We start from the raw sequence: 21,774 nt of genomic DNA, 5'->3' as shown, positions 1-21,774 counted from the left end.
ATAAAAATAATGTCATCATGATATTCTTATTTGTTGATTTATATCAGAACTATTTAACTACGCGAGCGAGTAAAGGCAAGAGATGAATAATAGTGAACAACTATTCGCTTGTGAGCTTAGATAGTTCTGACTTAGTCACCAACAATCGGTTAGTTCCTATTCCTGGGCTACAGGATCGACTTACTAGACGAATATTCAGCTGCGAATCTTTTACAGAACCTCGTCTCGATGATGCATGCAGAATCTCCATGTTGATAAACATAGTTATCCGGATAAGTTATCGGCAAAATGCGATGAAAGAGTCGAATAGATCTGCAACAGAAATAATCAATGATGAAATATATGTTCCAATTAATTATTAATTCCTCTTACACTTCTTATATAATATATTCACACTGATAATAAAATGTTATTAATATTATAAATATTTTTATCCAAAATAAATGTAGTTGTCATATATAAAGCTTTAGAGCAAATAAAAACAAGTAGAAAAACAACAAAATTTATTTGTAAATATAATAAATTAACGAGAAAAAATATTATATTACAATAAATCCTATTTTCCAATTTTTAAAATAAGAAGTCTGACATTTCTAAAAATCTTTTGTCAATTAGAGATAAGTATTTTCAGACCTTATTTTTTTCCTTTTGCTTATTATTAGTTTCAGCAGAAATTTCAGTAGAAAAACCAGCATGCAAAGAACGTTGCACTCATTATCAGCAGCACAATATTTTATTTTCATAATGCAACTATTTATTCAATATATTTTTTATGCCATTTTATATCATTTTATTTCGTCTTTATGTATTACAAACATTTGCTCAACAATTTCGAAGAGAAACAAACTATGTACCTTTTAAGCGAATAATTATAATATCTCAATACACACTTAACGTTTACTCCTTGCAAGAACAACATTTTCGTTTCGGGGTTTCCTTCGCGACGGTTTCCAGCGTCGAATAGTGATGTGCCATGGAAGCCCCATAATAGTCGCTGTCACACGCACAAGAGTGTTATTTCTAATCTTGTGCAGTGGCCAGCAGCTGCACTGGGGTCCAATGTTACCCCGCATTGCATCTTACGGTATTCTGATCATTCGCGTTCAATCAGTCCCAGCTCGATCCGCGTGCTTAGACTCATCGTTTCACGCATTAGTCTTAATATCACTTATAAAGGAACGCGAAAATACCAAGTAATTTAGCTGGCAGTTATTAATGTTATATTACTCCATTGACGATCAAATTAAGAAAAATTGTTTAATTAAAATTATGGCCTACATTTGCTAAATAAACTTGGATAAAATTTGGAAAATAAGACAAGATAGAAGAAAACAAGACAAGATTTAGAAAACATATTGATTTTTCTTATTTAGAGTTTAATTTACTGAATTATTTATTTAAAAATATTTTTTTACAGCTTCCATAAGATAGTAAAATGTCTATGTTTTTTCACGAAAATTAAATGATTTCAACATCTCAAAATTTTTTAAATAATTATTTTAATTTTAATTTTTACTTTATTTCTCTCTTTCTCTTTATGTATAATTGATGTTGCTGATTAATAGAAAATTAATGTTGTCTAATTATATATAATATTACATATAAATAAGCGGATGAAATATATATGTATGTATAAAAAGATGTGTTTTTTTGACAAAATTCGATAAAACTAGGCAATCAATTACCTTCATTTATTTTTATAGACCGTTTATTTTAACATTGTAGGCCGTTTAACATTTGATAAGTATTTTATTGACGTGTGTAATACGCGATACTATCGTCATAACTAGATTTCCGATTTGACATTTAACATATTTAAAGACCTTTAAAATAAGACCTTTTAAATCTTATTTAATACGTTTAATGTTTGCCATCGTTTCCGTCATCGTGTGTAATTGTTAGAAAGATTGAATAATAGCAGTCAAGGATGTATAAACGTCACGGATGAATAAATTAAACATGTGAAAGTTCAACTACTTTTTCTGTGCCCGTCAGGACACTTTTTTTCCTCTACATTCGCGCAGACACAATTCCACTAATTAAAAAAATAGTCTTTTAAAAGCATTTTTTAATTATTTTTTCTTGCTATACTTCTTGGAAATATCACATATATTAATATACGATATCGTTACATATAAAATTGTATTACAAAATGCAATTTCATCGTTTGATCTCTCTAAAATTTTTTATTTTTGCAAATAACTCCGAGAGAAAGTATTTTGGATCAGATTTGAAAATAAGTGACACAGAATTGAGAATGTCAATGGAAGACGCGTTTCCGCGATAAAGTAAGCTGTGGGGACTGGACATCTGGCGATTCTATAGGCCGGTAGGATAGTTCAACTTAAATACAAAATTCATAGCATTCGATCTTCCGAACTGTACACGCTTACGACAGACCTACTGCCGTTTGTGAAGTGTTACGCTAAAAAGCATTTCCTGTCGATTTAATGCCACTCCATCAGGAAAAATCGAACTCGTAGGGCAATCTATGTCGATGAAAATTATCGGTGCTATAGCGCTAAAAATAATTTCCAGCCCTTAATATCAAATGCCGGTCTCGTTAAAGAGCAAAGATATGATTTGCTTGCAAGAGATATAAATCGTGCCAAATTAGCGAGCGAATTTTAGAAAATTACATGTTCACCATGCGAAAGTGAAGATTACTCACGTGTTCTGCGAATGTCATATACGTCGGAGTCATTCCTAGGCCAAAGTAATTTCGAACTAGCATCAAGTATTTCAATAGTGTCCCTCTCGTTGCGATCAAGGATGAAAAAGTCTGAATCTTCATATAGAATTTAGAATAGATTTTAGAATCGGATTTCTAGAATCACATCAATTCATAAGCACCAGCTGATGATGTGTTCCTCTACTCAGCATTGCTTTATTCACTCCATATTTCGTATCGTCCTCGCCGAGAAGTGTCAAGATGATACTTTTTTCAAGTAATAAAATCTCACGACGGCGACACGCTATTAATCTTCGAATCGCGGAATCGACGAAAGAGCAGAAGTCGTGGAATTTTGCGAATCGCACTGTCAAAGGAATTCCCTCGGGTAGTAATCGGATGATGATTCCACGTACGCGAAGTTTATGCGAATCGTCGAATCGGAAAACGCTCACATTTCATACGACCACCGGTCGAGCACAACTGCCGATACCTTGCTAGTTCACCCTTGGTTATATAGCACGACACCACGTGGTCATCTAATCCATCGACCAATGGTAGGGTGGCTTTAGACAAACGGAACCAATAGACGTTCCACTTTAAGGCTGCAAGATACGTGTTTCTTGGGAAATAAAGACATAGGAATTACGGGCAAAATCGTATTTGCGTTACCAAAGTTGACCGATCGAATGATAGCCCGTATGTTGTGTCCGTGCACGTCAGATCTTCGTCTCTGCCCTCAATCTTCACAAGTCGTGTCATCATTTCAACTAAAGAACTTCTAAAGAATTTAAAGTGAGAATCCGCCGTCTCTTCGTCTGTCACCGAATATGCAGAGACTATATGTCGTCTTTCTGAGGCGACAAAAACCTGTCGGTATATTCACACTGCCATACTCCTTTTCACACATATATAATCGCATTTCTCATCTTTTCTATTCGGACTTTTATATTATTTTTTTGTATGGAAATATTTGTCGTTTGTTGTTTGATGAGTAGAGATACGAGCTTGTCTTCAGGACAGAGCCTCTTTCTTGCAGAGACGACTTGAATCCAGATAGATGCATAGAGTGCGTAAAAAATTCTCCTACGAACTCTTGTAAGAATTAGGCTCTGACCTGGCCGCTGCAGTTTGTCACGATCGCCAGTGGCTGGTGATGCCGGTTAGTAGTGATAGTGTTTAATGATTTTGTGAAGAGGTGAATCCCTAAAACGTACCCCACATACATACCGACGTGAAGCAAGTACTCCGTTCGGTAAATAATGGGATCCGGCATTAGGTCGACCTAATTTGTGCATCTTTTAACGCGATCGTCGTGACAGTATCCTCGTGGATAAGGTCAATAACGCGAGCGATTATTTATTTATTTTTTTTTTTTGAAGCAAAAATTAACTTTTGTCCAACTTCCCCGCTGAGTGCTTACACATTATTCATGCTCATACAATTAAAAATTAGTACAACGTATAAATATTCTAAAATACATGCATTTTGTATAAATAGTGCATGTGCAAACGATAAATAATCATTTAATTATTATTGAGCAGAAACTACTCACTATTTTCCTAATGCTATTTTATTAAATTTTTATATCAATGCGCCTTAGAAATTCGTACATCATCAATTTTAATGAATTTTCTATTTTCTACATATGTCAACCATGCATTCGATATTAAGGAAAAAACGAAAAGCATCGCATTTATAATGAGAAGATGATGTATGAATTTTTCTTCTTTTCATTCGCTCTTAACGGCATACTATACATATTCGTGCATTTTAAATTATTGCTGCATTATAAAGTTGTGCTAAAATCACAATTTTGCTAACACTTTGCGGAGAAAGTGTGAATTTATCACGCGTCTTTATCAAATTAATATTCAAATAGAACATTCACACAAACAGATTGTAAATATAAATTATATAATATAATAATCGAGTAAATATTCATGAAGATTACAAAAAACCTTGCTGCTTCTCACGCAAGATCCGATCAGATTAAGGCTACATGTTATTCTTAGACCAATTGCACGAACCTTATATCATATTAATCAGCGCAAATCGGTGATGCTTAATAAAGGATAAAGTTTTTCGTGAATTTGCACGGAGACGTTGAACTGTAACCAGAGACGTACGCAAGGAACATCGATGCAAGGTAGGGACAGCAAGGGACTCGACCGTTCTGGCTATATTCGGCATGCAACAGTGTCCTGCATAGTTTTCATGTCTAAACGTTGATAAGAATTGTTAACACTTCGTGACAAAGTTTTGTGACAAAGTGAAACAAAAATAGAATAGAATAGAATAGAATTTTTTTTTTCATCCGTTTCTCTCTGAAATATTTTTAGAAGATGGATCATCTAGAAAAGTCACATCAAACGTCGATACTTTATTTAATTAACTTAACTCATTTATTTTATTTTATTTTATTTAATCCATTATAATTTTTAATGGATTAAATAAAATTAATTTTAATAAATGTTATATAAAATTTAATTTAATTAATGTTATATAACAACTGTCTATCAATATCATAATCTTCACTTTTTGCAGAATATAAGCCAGATATAATTTGCGATAGTCTCTGACTTTCTTTTGTGACACAGATTCGTCGTGATTTCTCTGAAATTTACATGCTCGATTTTTCGGAGGGAAGACGCGCCTGCTAGTGAACGAATAAGCGAGATGCAATGAGAATGACATGTGCATCGTGGAATATGTAGAACTAGGAAATCAACTTTACGCCCTTGTATCGGGGCCGTGCACCCTCCGAAGAGGGTGCAACGTCGAGGTGAGAAAGAAGTGTCGTCGCGGGTAACATTAGCTGAGTAAGCTCCGGACACTTTTTAGGATTCACGGCTTAGCACCCCCGGCTTCACGTCTGCCTGGCCTGAGCCGGGCCTGAGCCGGGCCTCGACCACTGACTCTCGGACAGCCGTCCTGTTATTCTATGCCGGGAACTTCTTAGCTTACACCTTGCGCGCTGCTCACGTTACCTTATATCGGTGATTTTGTTCTACGCGGCTGCTATTTCCCGTTTTAATTCATTACAACACAGATTGCCTATAATAAAGTATCCATTTCGAATATATATCTCAAAATCCTATGCATAACTTGGTAGTTGGAATAACAATGTAAATGTGAGAAACATACCGCATTAAAAATATTCGTTATTCAACTTTGATTTAAGAAAAGAAGAGTATCCTATAAAAGAATTTTAATTACCGAGTCAATTTTTTTTCTTTTTTATTATAATTTTCAATCTAATATCTATTTTGATAATTTAAGCAATTAACTCATCCTCTTTTGAAATTATTTAGGACTGATTGTTTCAACTTCTTGGTGAAGTTTACACAGATAGCATATATTCGTCTTTTTTAAAAATTTATCTGAAAAAAAGACGAAGATATGCTACCTAGTAAAATTTATCAAGAAGTTGAAACACAATCGGCTCTTAATCTACAATTTTGCTTAAAAGCTTCTTTAATTGTAAGTGAAAAATGATTGATGTATTATCTATTTAAGAGTTCAGTTCCTATAAATTAAACTTAATAAAAGTAACGTACAAATCCTTTAAAATAAACGTAAAAATTCTCTAAAATCGATAAATGTGAGAAAATAGGAGAAATATTTGACGTAATTAACATACGTTTTTAGTTCGAAATAAGCTATCTGATAGAATAACTTATTGTTTATCATACATATATTTTTCCGATATACTCTCAGATTATAATCAGATTATAATCTAATTAGATCTGTATATCTTATTTCATATTTCTACAAAATTTCGTAAGGAGATCTTTGATTGAGTATTGATGTTAAAACGTAATCAAACAATAAGTGTCAATATTATATAACACTGTTCAACAAAAAAAAAAAACAAAAAAAAACACCGGAACAAGACTAGTCGTTTCTTATATTTTTTTGAACGCTGAACAATCTGGTTTCCAAATTGCACCATCACGTCACAATTTTGAGAAATTTGCAATTAAAGTTACAAAAAGGACTATTTTTATCAACTTTGTCATATTATAGCTACAATGTGTGACTTGCTAGAAAAGTTTCATTGCAATTAAAATAAAGTATATTGTTAGGACTTTCGACTCTCAAAAGGAATTTTTGGTATCAGTTATGGTTAATAAAATATCCAATATTAGTTAAATATGAGGTGTATTGCGGAAGATAGCTGTTAACTCGTCATTAACGATTTACCAAGTAACTTTTAAATATGTTTATTTACACTTAAGGTTTTTTTAGATCGCTGAATCCAATGTCAAAATTGTCACATTCAAAATGGAGAACTCAATTTGTTAAAAATTGTTTAGATTGCAATCTAAACATTTTTTAAATTTTGTCATCCGTTATATTGAGTCCATCACTTTAAATTTGACAATTCTAATCTAAAAAAACCTTAAGATTAAATAAACATACTTAAAAGCTACTTGATAAATCGCTAATGACGAGTCATAGCTAACTTCTGCAATACATCTCACATTTAACCATGAATATCTTATTAACCATAACCGACACCGAAAATTCCTTTTGAGGGTTGAAAGTCCGAACAATATACTTTATTTTATTTTTATTGCAAGAAAACTTCTCCAGCACGTCACATATTGTAGCTATAATATGACAAAGTTCGTGAAAATAGCTCATTTTTGCAACTTTAATTGCAAATTTCTTAAAATTGTGACGTGATGGAGCAATTTGGAAACCAGATTCGTGTTCAGCGTCCAAAAAACTGTAAGAAACGATTAGTTTCGTTCCGGTGTTCGAAAAAAAAATCATTTTTTGTTGAACAGTGTAATAATACAGAGCCAAATAGGCGTACACTACTTTTACTTTCAGCCTCATTCTTTTCACGAAAAATATGCAACTAATAAAAAATATCTTGTCTTTTTTCTCCGAAGAAATCTTTCCGTCGAACCGCGACTTACGAACAATCCTACATAATGTCGTAATTAGAAAATTTTTCGATAAATGATATCATTTCCTTGGAATTGCTAAAACTTTCTCGATAGAAATTTGACATTGAAATTAAAATTACAAGTTGTGGGACAGGATTTTTGAGAGTATGTCAACTGGAGATCGCAATTTATGCGACATTTTGTACGAATTTTTGTTCATTAAAATTATATGTTGAAGAATGTAAAATTATACGTGTTCAAGAATGCAAAATCTTCTGATTGTCTTATTTAAAATTTTCTCTTCTCGATAATTTACCGATATTTAAATAACACACGTATAATAATACATTATTTTATTTGTATATTATAACTGTCTACATTATGACAGCTTAAATCGGATGTAAGATGCACATGCCAATGAAAAATAGATTCAACCTATTGTTTTAAGACTCACGATAAATATTTCTAACGTCTTTGAATTTGTCGTTTTACCATTGTTGATTACGGCGGTTGTAAATATCCATCGTAGTTAAATTCGTCGATCATATAAGCACCCACCTTAAGTTTATGTCATATTTCATCTCGCAAATTAACAATGAAATAAGACAGAAACATAAGACGGTTTGCTTATGATATATTTTTCCTTGTGACTTTGTCAGCTGTTGTCTCGTTGCCGGTTCTTCTTTGATATCGCATATTATAATATTTCTTGATTGATAAGATAACGATGTATGATCGTTTCATGATAATTACAAGAGAAAATTATTGATCGCAAATATTTTATGTTGTGGCCATTAATTTTTACACTCTCAACAGGCCGCGACATCTCTGCTGCCGACCATATGGTACATCTTCCTTGTTTTTTCGCTTCCACGTCAAATTCAATCGCGAGAATTTCGAGAATTTTGGATGTCAGATACGGAGAGCCATACCATACGAAAGTATGCGAAAATTTAGACGAAAAGGAAAAATAGAGACGAAGAGACAGCACTTAGCTCAACAAGACACTAAATGGTATAGAAGTGGTTTGTTAGAAACAGAGGCGAGGAGATCGAAAAATTCCGTAAATATTCGAGAATATAAAAGATACAAAAAGCGAGACCATTCTTTCCTAAATCGGGAGGATGCAAGCTCCGAAAAAAAATTGTTTGCGATCTTTATTCGATTATTTAGCCTCTGTGACAGACAAACCAAAAAGACGTCACGTCACACAATGTGTATACTTTTAGCAATGATTGAGATATTTGTAGTCAAAATATGTAAAATTTTGAAAAATAAATAATCTATAAAAGCTTCTTCCTCCATTCATTTGTAACTTTGCTGTGTGTTATTAAATATTAATTAATATGAGAATAATAAATATCAACGCGATGTGTTGGCTGCATTTCCGTTTCTTTTGTGAAATTTTCTGAAATTCCTTCTGCATATTACAGCTAAAAAATGTACTATTGTTAGTTTACCAAGAGAATTTAAGTTTAAACAATTCATTCCATTCATATCTCTTAATTACGTATGTCCCAAACTCGATATTCTCTTTATAAGTCTTATTTATATTCGAGAAAACTATAAAAATACATTATTTTCAATTATACTTTTGTAACATTCATGTATAGAGATCAAACATATAATTCTTTTAATATATCAAGATGCATTTTTTTATGTTGTTAACAAACTTATTACAGATTGTTTTATTAAACTGTATAATGCTTATTAAAAAGAAATTGCATAAGAAGTTTAAAACGCACGTTATAAAATCACCTGCAAAGATGTTATGTTTATAAACATGTTATATGTTTATCAACTGTAAAAGTCACATCAGTTATATTGCCTTAAGTGACCTATTATAAATTATCACATGAAAGTTAACAATATATCGAGTTGGGGACATTTACAATATCTATATATGTAACATGTTATCTAATGTGACTTATAAAAGACGTAGGATAAAAGTAAAGCTCTTATACCATGTATGCAATCTTGCGTAACGAATTTATGATATTCCGTATATAGTCAGTGACGAACTTACTTTCGTCACACTCGATATTATTCGTTCATAGTTATATTAAAGACGTTTACCATTTGATTTTATATCCAAAACTGTTTAAAATTATATTTAGAAAGATTGATGATGGAAAAAAATACAGGTCTGTGTCGATTAATAGATAAGAAAATTTGCCGCATCTTTTATATGACCCAATATGTTGTAATACAATAAACATCACTCTTTTTGTGATCAATATAAATATACAAAGAAATACTTCGTCTATCGTCTATATATTATTTTTTTCCTATTTGATATTTTTTATAAACTTGCTAGATAATTATATCACAGTAAATCAGTGTTCAAGAGCTACGTAGAGACGAATGAAAGATTGTTCGTTAGATTGTCACGAGATCCGCTCAGAAAGGGACGCATTTATTTCGCTGATTGCGTGTATAGGCGTACACAGATGGACATGCATGCACAGGTACGAAGAGTTGCATAAGAAGCCTTAAATCTGCCCGAGGTAAACGGGATTAATCCCTTCAAACCCATGCGAGAAGCCTTTGCCAATCTCATTGGCGTAGAAATCGTCTTCTCTAACGAAGCTAATATATATATTTTTTTGCACTAATAGCATTCGTTTTCCACGTTCGACCTTGATGGTGAATATGCTATCGTCGAGAATCGCGATGCCTATCATTGATCGTTTAATGATAGAACCGCCATTTTTCTTTATATCTGTAAGTTCTATATTAAGTATAGTTTCTTGAAAACTGTTACATCCGAGATCTATCATTAAATAACTTGTAGTTACTATTTTTAAAAGGAATAAGTAAAGAAAATGGCAGAAACGGTGTTAGATTTTATACAAGTCCCAAAAATCACTGTATACTTTCAATGACAGTTTTCTTTTCTTTTCTTTTTTTTTTTTGCATATTTAGAGTCAATTTCTCTTTCTCGAAAATGTTACGCCATCAATTACACAATATAAATAAAAAATTTACTTTTTTTAACACAATAACAAAATTAAATACTTTCTGTGGTCCTTTTGACGTTGGATACGCTTTCGGTTTTTTAATTTCTCCACACATTATGTAATAATTTTAAGAAATTTACAGTTAAAGTTGCAAGAAATAGCTATTTATTTGGTCATATTATAACTACGATATGTAACGTATTGAAAAAGTTTTATTACAATTAAAATTAAGTATGTTGTTAGATTTTTTAGATTGTTAGAATTCTCGAAAGAAATTTGTTGTGTCGACTATAATTAATAAGATATTCATATAGTTAAATATAAAATCTGTTACGAATGAGATCATTAAAGATCTCTAAAGTTTTCAGTTACGTAAACTTAAACTTAAAGATTTTTTGCTGAATACAAATCTAATGTCAAAATTGACAAATTTAAGCTGTATACATAAATTTTTGCATGTATATATAAAAACTTCTGTAAAAATTCAAATTTTTTCAATTTTGATATTCACATTATGTTTACCATTTTAAATTTGTCAATTTTTACATTAGATTCTCAGCGACCTAAAAAACTCCTTAAGTTTAAATAAACATAATTGAAAACTATTTGATCCTCGATGATCTAAATTCACATCAGATCGCATATTTAACCATAAATATTTTATTAACCATAGTCAATATAACAAATTTTTGTCGAGAGTTGAAAGTCTTAACAACATATTTAATTTTTATTGCAATAAAAATTCTTTACATATTACATACTGTAATTATAATATGACAAAATACATAAAAATATATATAGAATCATTTCTTGCAACTCCAACTATAAATTTCTTACAATTTGATGTAATAAAGCAATTTGGAAGGTATTCAGCATAAAAAAAGTACACGAAAAGATTAATCTTGTTCTTATGTGTTTTTGTTTTGTTGAATTGTGTAATTTTTTAATCATAAGACAAGAAAAGAGAGCTTTTGGCAAACAAGACAATTAAATGGATAACAAAATTACATCTTTAAAATTCGATAGAATTTTAATTTAAGGTTTTTTTTTAGTTATAAAAGTATACAAATAAAAGCAATTACAATAAATAATTTCTCAATTTTTTTTAAAGGCAAAATTGGCTCCAAATTAGACAAAAAATCTGTCATTAAAAGGATGGAAGTGGTTTTAGAACATTCGATCTATGTATTATATGTTCCTTTGAAAATAACACACAAAAATTTCATTTTATTTTAAAATCTGCTTTTTTCTATACTATATATTACGTTATAAATAAAAAAATTTTCTCATGTTTCCCGAAACACGAGATAATCATAATGGAGTTTCAAAATATAAAACTTTATTTGTCAATTATAAACTTAAAAATTTTCAGCTACGAATAATAGCTGATTCAATTAAAAAATTGTTAATTCGTCATATTTAATCATATTTTGCGTACTGATACGCGCACATTCAAGTTACATGAGAATTACATGTTTTAGTAAATGTGTTACTAAACTTTGCAAATAAATTTCTATGTAAAATAAAGAAAAATGATATAGAGGTTTGGTTTTCTTTTAATGCAATATCTTTATATGAAGTTAAATAATATTTCGGTTAATAATAATGTAAAAATAATCATATATAATAGTTTTTTTTACAAAATGATATTTTCGCTTTAAATTTCGAATAATATATACAATAATGTAGTGATTTTATATATTACATATGTGTACTGAATAATTATATAATACATTTCACAAGAAAATAATATTTAACCAGAAAAATGATAGTTAAAATATTAAAAATTAATTTTTTATATATTTCAGAATACTCGTGTTTGAATTAATAATCGCAATTATCAAAATCAGAATACAAAAGTAAAACTTTTAAAGAATTAGCAAATTTTTTTAAGATAATGCGCATCTTTATGCAACAATTATCACATTTACTTCATATTATGGGTAAAACTATAAAATAATATTGTAGATTTATTAGATTTGCGATGCAAATTGCTTTGTAAATTTTAGGCCTACATGTGTAACAATGTATTGTGACAAAACGTTTCGTATTTACGAAAATACTATAAATTTTGCGAAAAATGTTACACCAGCCGTTTTATGAAGTTTTCTAAAATCTAATATTCTAATTTTCATTTTATATAAGTATCAAATTTAGTTATTAATTCTAAAAATATTATGAGAAAACAGTGAATCGTACGCGTAACTGGGTAGATTAACTTGGATTGCATTCTTTTAGCGATAATTAAAAATAAATTTACAAATATATAAGCATTAGAAGAATTTATATTAAATATTGCTATTTTTTGTTGCCATTGCGTCTAACTTATTGCAGTTTTAATTGAATATTGCATTAAAAACTCAACATACCACAAATAAAACCATTTTATTATCAAAATTATTTATTAATTTTTAAAATTTTAATTCGCAATTAATTCTATCTAATAAAATTCTGCGATATGTAAATAGCGTATCATATTAATCATATTTATGTAAGAATATATATAAACAGATGTAAATATAATAAAAGTATATATAAATATTTTTTATAGACTAGTATTATTATCATATTAATATATAAAGTTTAAAGATGCAATTTTCACACGCTAAAGCAAAAATTAATTTTTTTATAATAGCGTAACACGCTATATACTAATTAAACTAACATATAATTTACAAATGACGACTATTAGAAACAGTAATGTGTGAAAATAAAAATTATTTCGCTACTGAACTTACCAAATTTTCTGCATTTATTAAAATTAATATCAGGACAACAATTATTTTCGCAAATACTCGAAAATCGTACGCGATTAAACAGTTTTCAAAAAGATCTTGCAAATATAACACCGCTCTACTTAATTTTCAAGCTTTATACATCTCTTTCTTCGCATCGATCCAAGAGAAAGGCGATTTATTCGATCAAGTAGTCAAAGATCGCGTATGATCGGACGGTCGTCGCGTCGAGAATTTCGGAGATTCTACGCGATCCGCGATCACCAGTCGCGATGAAACGATCGGACAAACATACGGGGAACAGATCGCGAATTGAACAAGTGTCTGATACGTACCCAACGGCGAGAAAATCGCTGGATTTTCAATCGGGGATTGAAGCCGCAATCATGCGTCGATCCCGAAGCGTCGGCACGCGATGCCGTCCGACGGTAGCGGCCATTCATTCGACGTCGTCGACGACGACGAGATCTCACGTCCCCTAATAATCGGAATAAAATCGGCCAAAAATATAGAATGGACCGCGTGGCGATCTCGCGTGGTGATCCACGCTTTTTCCAGATAATTGACATAGCAGATGCTCGCGAAGCGACTGCCTGTATACGAGCGTGTGGCAGATCAATTTACCAGTTTCTCGGAGTTTGCTCTGCCATCTGGTACGCGGATGCAACACTAGCGGCTTTTCTTGTTGTTCAAAATGTTTGCAAACCAGGATTCGCACATTCGAAAGATCTTTCTCGTCGCCGCGTATCTCCCGAATTTGCCAATTTTTCGCGATTTTTCGCGATAAACATTTCCATCAACAGCGTGGGATCGACGAGTCTATCTCTGGACCGACTTAACATAATGCTCCATTTAAAAGAAAAATTACTTTCCATAATCTGCTGTTCTGTTTTATAGAAATTAGAATTTAAGATTTATACGGTTTGTAAAAATAAATTTTCCAACTTTCACCGAAGTTTTTGGTAGCTTTTCCTTTGTAGAGAACGTTGCCGTTCGCCAAGGAGAGCGTATGAAAAAAACTTAACACTAATTTATCAATATCAATATGAATGTATTTTAACACAGCTACGTGATTTAAATTCAATGTGCCATGTCAAACGTGATCGTCACAAACATTCTGCATAAATTTTGATATCAATTTACAATATCAAAATACAATGATTAAATACAATGACTTTATAATTTAAAACATGATTATAGTAACATATGATGTTTAATAAACTACGTTTTAATGTATTCATTATTGAGTCTATACTATAGAAATTTATTATCTATTAATGATTAATAAATATGTACTATCAAAGTAGCCTGATTAAAATAACGTATCTTGTATGGACGTGCATAATAATCCAAGTAAGTAGTCGATTAATATTCTTGCAGGCAGACGGAGGAAAAATATCGATCTACCACGTATATGTTAAGGTTTCACTAAGTCATTTAAGAAATGTATGTCGATACATACAAAATTGGGACAAAGTTACATTATTTCATAACTATCAGAAAATAGTATAAATAAACATTATATAATATATACATATATATTTAAATATATATTTGACTTGAATAATTTTTTTATCACGACAAATTAATGCATCTGACGTTATTGTCCTCTTGAATTCTATGTATGAGTATTCTACTAAACTTAATTTTATTTTACAATATTTAATATCTACTAATATTCTCTAATAATATCCTATCTATTGCATATTATTTATATATGCTTAAATAACTTTCTTTACGACATCCCCGAACATATTAAAATAAATAAAGGCAGGCAAGAACCGAAATAGAAGTAAAGAGAAAATTAAGTCTATCATATCTAATCATATGTTAACATTATTTTACAAATAGAATAAAATATATATTTGATTAACTAGAATGAAGCTTATAAAGCTAATAAAAATTTTCTATACGTACGGAAAAAAGTTCTTCCACTGATTCCATCGCAACGAGTCTGCCCCGATCTCTCAGTGGAAGAGCCGCGTATTCGATCAGACAATTGTCGCTACGATCCAGACACTGTTTCTACTCACCGAATAAACGCGACGTTTTTACCGCAAAGGGAAACGTGTCGACCAAGCCTGTCCCGACGGTATGTTTATAACATACGGTAAAAGAACAGCTGTTTCGCGTTTACCTCCCTTAAGTCTAGATTATCAATACCCAGTACCCTTATAGTCGGCCGCATCGGTAGTGCAGTTTATCTCCCCCGTTATTTCCGCGAGCACATATTCCTTCGAGCGTTTCTCTCCTCGGAATTCGCATCGTTGATAGCGTTTTATCTGCTGTCGACGATAAGCTAGCATTCTGTATTTATAACGATTAAAGACGTGTTAATAAATTTCCGAGCACGTCAGCGATGCTTCTTCTTTGAAGTGAAGCATCGAGGCGCGAAGTATTTGACGTCATTATTTAGAAAATATTTTTTTTTACATCGATATATTCATACGTGTGAAAACGACAATGTCAGGCGGCGGCGCTCGATGACGCGCGGGTGGTCCATGACGTCAGAAGGAAACACGTTTGCATCGGGCGATGAACCCGATTGCACCAGAGAGGGAGCGAGGTCACCGTTGACAGAAGGAGAGACGAGATACGAAACCAGGGCAAACGGGGTAAGAGATAGTGTAAGAATAAGCCAGCAACGTACGTATCGTCAAGCGTGAGTCGTAACATAGTTAAAAAGAAGAATTTTAAAGATCGCAATTTCAACGTTTTAAACGTACTTGAAAAATCTCAGGATTGTACATTAAACGTTACATTTAACGATTACACATAAAAGAAAAATGGGCAAGGAGTCTGTAATCTGAAAGATCGTGGTGAGAGAGAAATAAGGTCTCTTTCTTAATCTCTAGCTTTAGATTAAGAATATACTCGGGGGCTACTTTCTCGATCCTGCTCGCGATATTAAACTATCGAAAAACCTTATAGATATAAATAGAACGTGTCCGTAAATATCTTAAAGGTCAATGTTAGCTGTTTCTAACTTCCAAACGAAAATCCCGATATTTATCGTGGTTATTATTTATAATAATATTATGCGTACCTTTTTCTTGTAAATTTTTTTTCAAACAAAATGCTGTCAATCGCACGCGAATAACTAATGTCAGATCGCTTGCATTAATTAAATTAGAAAGGGATGCATTCATATTCGTCTCCTTGTTCGCGTTTGATACAGACCTTCGTTACGTTGCGCTCGTTGGGGTCATTCATCGGGGGTGGTTCTATAAATAGCGCGCCACCCCATATATACGTATTCGGGTCAGTAGGAGAGAACTGTGAAGACGAGCCAAGGGCGAGCTCAAGATTTTTTACAACACGCGACTTTTACCTAAAATTTTCTTTAGCCACGATCCACTGCCCTTTATTGGAATTTTTCTAATAAAATATACGCAACATTTTCTCTGCCAAAATATTTCAGTATATAAAAATAATCTAAGATGAATAAAAATTGATACTCTAATCTAATTAAAAATTCGATTAGACAAAGTGTATATATAATCTTTTTTTTTATTCGTAATTTAACCGAGAGAAGATGAGATTTTTCCACAATCTAATAATACAAGATAATTTCAGATGACATCTACACAGACGGAAATCTCGAGCGATAGATATTTCCTTACGCGAATTTGCTTTACGACCATCGGGTCCCAGCCTCCCGTAAATCCGACGTGAAGATATTTTTATAGTACTCCCCCGGGGAGAGGGGGGACGAAATTGTAACACACAGAAAATTGATGACCGCGTGCATCCGCCGTAAGAGCTTAGAAGGTATCCACCATCCTTCTCGAAGGTCTCGCAGGTTGACCTAGATTCTCCCATGCACGCGTATCCCATTGACCCAGGAGGAATACAGTTGCCAGGCAACAGACGCACCACGGCTTGAGCCAAAGGTTTCGGCGCGAGATGTCCACACATTTTCGCCCTTTCTCCGGTCTTACCTTTTGCGACGATAGGTTCGCTACTTCCAAGTCCGACATGCACCGACTTTCGCGAGTTATCGTTCCGGCTTTTCAGAATGAATTTCAACACAGACGCGAACAGAACGAACGAAAAAATCTATAGTCCACCAGCAGTTTCTAATCTTCATCATCGTGACGAGAGGACTCTTGCACGACTTAAGTCGCAAAAATTGACACTGTTCGTATTGGATGATAATTATTTAAGAATAAATCGAGATCTCTCCGGATGCAATCCCGATGATTCGCGGCCGCGATATATCGGTATACATCCGTTGCTTTGCGCGTCCTTGAAAGAAGACCGAAAGTCGCTTCGCCGTCGATCGGAGGCTGCTCAACCGAGGACGTCGTTGTTCGATTCGCGATTGTCTGTTTTGCAGTCTCGCGACCATCCGTTCATTCCCTCGCCACTTTCCTTTGCATCCACCACTATTTTAGATACGTGTAGTCGCCAAGGCTCGACGAGGCTGGTGGGGAGAGATTGTGAATGACGCAAGTCATGGGAAATGTGGGTCAGCAGGTCATGCTACCCCATCCCCGGTGAATTTCTCTTCAATGGGGCTTTATTTATGAAACTCGATGTCGCCCGGCCAAGGATGTATCTACCGATGTGCGAATGGGATCGCGGTGCGCGATTAACGCACCGATCATGAATGATCTCGTCCGGATGTTGTTCCAAGGAGCGCGGTCTCAATGAAAATTTCGACTCGATATCGCGTCGCAAAGAAGAGAAATCATTTCTCGCGGTTCATTATAATATCTGATGTATCATTCGTATTTAAATCCTTTCTGTTAATAGATCTATCTCGATGTAAGGCTTATCAATCATTTATGTCGGATAGATATTCATCTGAACGAAAAAATGATTTCCTTTGTAAAATTTTCTTCGATTAAAAACTTTGGCAGATTGTCGAGAATTAATAACAAATTGATTTTCTCAAAGTATATTCAAACTATCTAATATTTCCTCTCATTTTATTACGTAATTTTTATTCACTTCCGAAAAAAAATATTCCATTTCGGTCAAAAAAAATATTCAAAGATGAGAAAAAAATTCACTAGAGAGAGAAAATATATATATATATACATATAAGCTGAACGCACACATTTGTATAAGAATGTTATAAAAAGTTTCGACACACAGAAGGCTATTAATACACACTTTTTACGGCGCAGTCGGATTTAAACTAGTAGAACGTGAATATTCGTTGATCAATAATGGTTTGTGCGCTGCTATATCGAGGTACAGAAGAAATTACCGCATTTGACAATGTCAACGATTTATCGATCTGCTCGCTTCTACTCCGAAGGTCATGGAAACTCGGTCAGGCTAAAGCAACTCGGCTCTATCTACGGTATCAAAAGCAACTCGGAGTTTTTAGAAAATCGAACTTCCCTTTTATTCATTAATCATATTCCCGGACACGAGCCATGTACAACTATACCACGTAGTTTATAATAAGACAACGTAATCGGATCAGAGTAAAAATGTTAGAAGATCAAACACAGAGATGTTTTCAAACAAAAAAAGAAAAGAAAAAAATGTATAAAAAATTGATATAGACTTTGATGATATCGTATATGATTATTTCGAATAGTGTGTGCATATATATAAATTTTAAATATTTTCTTTATACACGATCGGAAAAGATATAACTATTATTATTAAACTAAACTTTCATAAATTTTTCTTTTTGTAGGTATTTTTCGAGATAAAGAAACGATTTGTATCACTTTCCGCTGAACAATTAAATATATTTTTAAAAAGTTAACGCGGTTGCGAAGAACGACGGAAGAGAGGCAATCTAGCTTGAAGAGATTTAGAATCCCATATGAAAACGAGATAAAACGAACGAAATAGCGGGAACAGCGAATATATGTCGACGGAAAGAAAGTACGATGAATGGTCTTTATCGCGGCAGGAAGTACAAGATGGAGGGGGAGAGTCTCGTAAGACAGCCTCGGAAGAATTGGCGAACGACGAAGAGAAGATGAGAGAGGCGCACGGCGACCTCTCGGATCGGACAGCCTTGGAAAACTGTGGCTTTGAACTGGCGTGCACCATTTCTTGATGCCTATTGCACCCCTCCGCGTGTCGGCGCGGGATGGTGAAGAGGGAAAGAGGGATCCCGCGATCGAGATAGCAGGGGGTCCAAGGGGGGATTGCATCCAAGCGCATGTAGAGACTCACCCCCGTGACGTCAGCGAGCTTCCAGCCAATCGCACGTCTGCATTCCACCGACGTCATCACCTCCCCCGTTGTGACGTGCATTCCAAGGAGAAAGAGGGGGGCAAGGGTTCGGTAACAGGATTGTCGTGGTGCATGAGAAAGAGGGGTGAAGTGCGGCGACGGGGTGACGGTAGTGGTGGCAGAAGGTACAGGATGACAAGAATGAGGGGTACGCCATATTTTGACCCAATTAACTGGACTAAACGACCGCTGTGAAAATTTGTTCACTCCTTCGGACGCCTCGCAATATCCTTAACACTCCGCGTTTTATTAAATTATAATTCAAATATACAGTTATCACTTGTGTCATTGTTGGGATTTATTTGCATTTGTAAAACTGAGATATGCATATTTAAAAAAAAAATTGCACTCTTTCGAGATTAAATAAAATTAAATTGAACTTTCTTCTCTTATTGTACCCGAAATAATACAGAAAAAAAATTTCCGATTGTATCTTCTGTATTATTCCAGCCAAAAGGTGATTATCTGCATGCAAATTAATTGTTTGAAATTAACATAATGCAAGAAAGTATCTGTGAGCACAATATTTTTTATATCGGCAAGTAATCCTTCTTTTAAAAATAAAATACGCATTAAAAGGAGACGCGTGTTAAATTTAATTATAGCTTTTGAGTTGCTAAATTTAAGACTTCTCTCTTAAAACGTTCAAACTTTACCTCGTATGCCACGAAAGTGACTAGATCTAACCCGTTCGATCGAGTACACCGGCTGAAAGTAGGGCAATGATGGGGACGGCTAGAGATGCGTCATATCGCAATAAGTTTTTCGCGCAAGGTAACGAAACAATAACATTGAAAAATACGTGGGCGATATTGGCAAAATATATCTGTAATTTCTCGCTTGGCGAGATAAATATTATGGTATGATTAATTTATAATGCAATCAGACTTCTAAAAAGACAAGAACAAGAAAATATATGTATAAACATTTAAACGTACTTCTTTTTTTCAACAGATTTCTTCCAATTTTAATCATTATTTTGCTAGCACTTTTCCTGAATTAACACTGCGATCGAATCAAAGATTCAGACGAAAGCAAGATTTTCACGTAAATTTTAATTTTAACGATTATCGTCCCGCACAAATCAGCGCACAAAAAATGTCCTGTTTAAAATTTTGCATTTTTAAACAGAGAATAGAAAAATTGAACTTTTTTGTTTCGATTTCTCAAGAGGACAAGAGGAGCGAGGTCGCTACACTCTCACTCTCGCAAGAAAGCAGCAGTGGCTATACAGCAATTTTCCAAACGTGGGCGTCTCGTCTGTTGAGAATTCTGCGTAGGCGTGTGTTTGGGTCTCTCTGCTGAACCACGTGCTGTTTTCTCGCAATATCACCGATACATTCCGCATTTTTTGAATTTCAAACTAATGTGCAATGCAATTTTTTTAATAAAAAAAATTCACCCTCAAAAGCTTTAAAGTGTTTAGTACAATAATTTTAAATGTTATTTAGATATTATGTTATATTATGGAATTTATATTTTTAATTAAAAATTGTTTACTATTGTCTCTCTTATTATACTGAAGATGCATATTGAAGAAACGATTCTACGTATATTCACTATAATCGGCTCTAAGTTACTCGATAATTCAATAAAATCTGATCTAAAATCAATCTAGAAAAACAAGTACCATCTACAACAATTTACTTGTCCAAGGAAAACAAGAAAATATAATACACTAGTATACGAAAAATAAAAAAGTATTCATATAATATATTAATCTTTCCATTTAAAAACTATTAAAAATTAAAATGCATTGATTTGCATGTTTAGTTTATCACATTTAACATTGCATTAAAGAAAGCTAAATTGCTATTCTTTGTTAAAATTCGTTTCCACTAAAAAAATAGAAATAATCGAATACTTTTTTTGCTCTTATTGACTAGACGAAAATTGAAGATAGAACTCACCATTCTGGAGCTCGTCAACGATAAATCAGGAGGCACTATCAGCATTTTCCCAGCTCTTCCTCTCTTTCCGTGCACCATCTTCATTTGGCTGAAATCCCTTGCACAGGATATTTCCCTGGCTTCTTCTCAAGTCGATCCTTTTCTTTTTTCGGTCCACGTCGTCATGTAGATCTTCGTGCGCCAGCAATTTGGCCAGCTGTGTCGCATCATCTGAAGTGATGCCACTAGTGATACGAGGAAGCGTCGTCGCGGACAGACTCGACGATTGTCTGAAGAATCGCTCTTCGAAAGCGACGTGAACGCCGAGCGGAGCGCGTCCGACCGCTCGAATTCGCGCCTCTCAGTGATCGAGGCCGAACTGCAGTCAGGCCAAAGTCCGATGAAACT

The 21,774-nt window shown here is 33.3% G+C and overlaps 1 long non-coding RNA gene across 2 annotated transcripts in view; it reads right to left on the bottom strand.

Annotated features, from left to right (window-relative positions):
- Positions 1–21,774, bottom strand: part of LOC145939370 (uncharacterized) — a 23,600-nt gene extending 1,826 nt beyond the window's left edge. Inside the window, exons 1-2 of one of the 2 annotated variants that reach the window (XR_014425819.1) lie at positions 21,388–21,774; positions 185–312 (exon numbers count right to left, since the gene is read on the bottom strand). This is a non-coding gene — a long non-coding RNA (uncharacterized LOC145939370). Of the gene's footprint in view, positions 1–184; positions 313–2,671; positions 3,216–21,387 lie in introns of those variants that run through there. The other variant, XR_014425818.1, reaches the window with a different exon arrangement.

The sequence above is a fragment of the Prenolepis imparis genome, unplaced genomic scaffold (genome assembly GCF_030444845.1).
Source record: "Prenolepis imparis isolate NDT839.2.m4 unplaced genomic scaffold, iyPreImpa1.0 SCAF_8, whole genome shotgun sequence".
Taxonomy (NCBI): Eukaryota; Metazoa; Arthropoda; class Insecta; order Hymenoptera; family Formicidae; genus Prenolepis; species Prenolepis imparis.
Note: the sequence above shows the minus strand (reverse complement) of the source record. Positions and strands in the feature narration are given on the sequence as shown.